Genomic DNA, 2,752 nt, shown 5'->3' on the forward strand with positions numbered 1-2,752 from the left:
CAGGAATAAAAATAAAAATGAAAACAGTGGGATTAGTTCCTCCTTGTTTCTGGGTCTGCGGCACATTTGGGGTGTGCTCCTTGGCCATTTCCAGGGTTTGGGGTAGGAATCATGGTGGCAACGTGTGAACTTCCACAGTTCGATACCTGCACCAAACAGGGTGGTAGAGGGACAGAAAATAAATTGATAACACCGTATATGTTTCATAGTTGTTTTATCTGTGTCACATGGCAGATTTGCTTTAAACAATCAGCAAGGGCTGTGGTGCAAGGTCCAGCTCTTAATATTGCAGTCATCAGAGCAGAAGCCGAACCTTTATCAGCTGAGCATACTCCAGGGATCAAACTTGTGCTTATTAAAATACAGACTTGCGACTCAGTCACTGAGCTCTGCTTAAAATTTTGATTTGGGAATTTGTTAAGGTGATGGCTGTAAAACAGACTGAAAAGCTCCCATGTTGACCATAAACCCATTTGTGTTCCTTATATAATATTATTAGTCAAGTTATTTCTCTTCTACCCTCATCTGGTATGCTTGTGGTTTCACACTAAGAAAGCTGTTACTGATTTTGTTGTGTAAAAATAGACCCAACGCTGAAGTAGTAGTCTTTTAAAATACATGAAACGATTTCTTTTAACATGGGAGTGCTGCTAGGAAAAAAAGAAGGTAAAGTCTTCCTTTGCTCAGATGATCACAAGAGCTGGAATGGCTTCCTGATGTGGATTTAGTTCCAGTGCAAATTTCTAGTTGCTTCTAGAAACAAAGGACATAGTTGAAAACAGTTTAAAAAAAAATCTAGCCACAGAATATCCAACTTAAATTATAAAACATTTATGTGATTCTTCTGAGAGTTGCAAGCACCCTACGGACTAATGGATGTATTTTTAACTCTGACCAGATTTGATTCTTTTGCATAACTGCTGTTGTTTCCATCTTGTACCTTCTGGAGCGAAGGGATGGGCTCACTGCTGCTTCCTATGTAGATATTTGCTGGAACCACAGTGTGTTCAACGGGGAGCATGGCAAACTGTAGGATTTTGGCTTATGTTCCCTTCTGTCTTTCTGGCTTGATTGGGCTCCACTGAAGTTAAGAGTGGAGTTCTTATTGGTCTCTGTGGTTTTAGGCTCCTTGAGTTATAAACAGATCTTGGAGCTTTAATAAGTGGCTCTCTTCAGAGGTGCTGTGTACCCTGCTGCTCGTGGAAAACGGAGTGTGACAAGTCACTGCTATTTAACGCAGGCATTCAGGCACGTAATCCTGAAAGCTTGATTCTGGACTCGGTTTTCATGGGAAAAAAATGCAATGTGTAAATCGGAGCGTTCAAGACTTTAGGTGTGGGGAGGGGAAGAGATTGAGAAGTTTTTCAGCATATTTACAATATAAACTGTCAAGCCTAGGATTAAGTCTCTGTCTCCCCAGGAGAATTTGGATTTCAGTCATCAGAATTGGAGATGCAGCCTGCAGCGTCTGCTGATCCCCCTCTGTCCCAGTCACCTGTGGAAGAACAGGTCAGAGTGTCTTTTAAAGCCTCTTGAACTGAACTTGGAAGACCAAGTAAACGTATTCATCAATGTAATATCCAAACAACTTGGTGCAAAACTTGGTAGGGGAAATTCTGCACGGAATATTACGGGAAGCAAAGATTGGACAGCCTGGGGGGAGTTCGGTGTGTTTCTCCGTAGTTTCTTATCTCTATGTCAGAAAAGCTGCCCCATGCTCTCTGTTTCTCTTGGGCATACATACAGTAGAACAGTGATTATTAAAGAAATGAGGCTGAAGTCAGGTGAGTAGAAAGGGTGTGTTTATGGTGAACTGGGGAGGATATCCTTCAAGAGAAGGGGGTTAGCTTGAAAAAATCACAAGATGACAGGAGGTAGCAGCCAGGTGGGGAATTGGGGAGAATCATGGAATCATTTAGGTTGGAAAAGACCTTTAAGATCATCGAGTCCAACCGTAAACCTAAGACTGCCAAGTCCACCACTAAACCATGTCCCTAAAATGAAAGGTATGGTCACAGTTGCGGGTGGAGATTTATGCACGGTAGCTGAAGTTAAGTTGTTTTTATTTAGATTTGATGCAGCCTAGTTCATTCCCCTTCCATCCTTCTTTGAAGGGATTAGAGGCAATTTTGTTCCAGGCTTTTAATTTAGGAGCTGTGGAAACAGTCCAAAGAGGTGGAAACAATAGCAAGAGAAGAAAAGCTTTCTGTATGGGCTGGTACTGTCATAGCTGTGCATTTTAGAAAACCAAAACAGCCCTGCAGATCTGCGTCCCTGCTCCACATCAGGGAGCCTCGGCTGTAGAAAGCTCATGGCTGCTGTACGGTTTTCTCCCTTCCCCTCTCTTGTAGGGGCTGATCCATGGAGCTGTGTGCTGGCGGGCAACGTATTCCTCTCGGATGCTGTCCTCAGAGATACACCTCAGTGTAGGTGAGTGTCAGGTATGGGCTTGCAGGGCTCCTTAGCAGCAGCTAAGGTTTTTTACCTTTTGCTCCCAAGGGTGGAGGGATTAAGATTTGCACAGTGCCAGGGTTCAGAGTGAGGTATGACTTACCTTTCCTTAATTGCCTTACCACTACAGAGGCAGCCTGGCTTGGTCTGGTCGTTACGGGAGTAAAGGTCCCGGTTCTGTCTGATCATGTTTCTTCAGGTTGAGTAACACAGCAGAGGGGTGTGAAAGAGTTGCAAGAAGAATGAGCCAATACATTTGTGTTGACGGTATTACTGTGGCACAGATCTGTTGGCTAGAGGT

This window comes from Pygoscelis adeliae, unplaced genomic scaffold, assembly GCF_000699105.1.
Source record: "Pygoscelis adeliae isolate BGI_AS28 unplaced genomic scaffold, ASM69910v1 Scaffold227, whole genome shotgun sequence".
NCBI lineage: Eukaryota > Metazoa > Chordata > Aves > Sphenisciformes > Spheniscidae > Pygoscelis > Pygoscelis adeliae.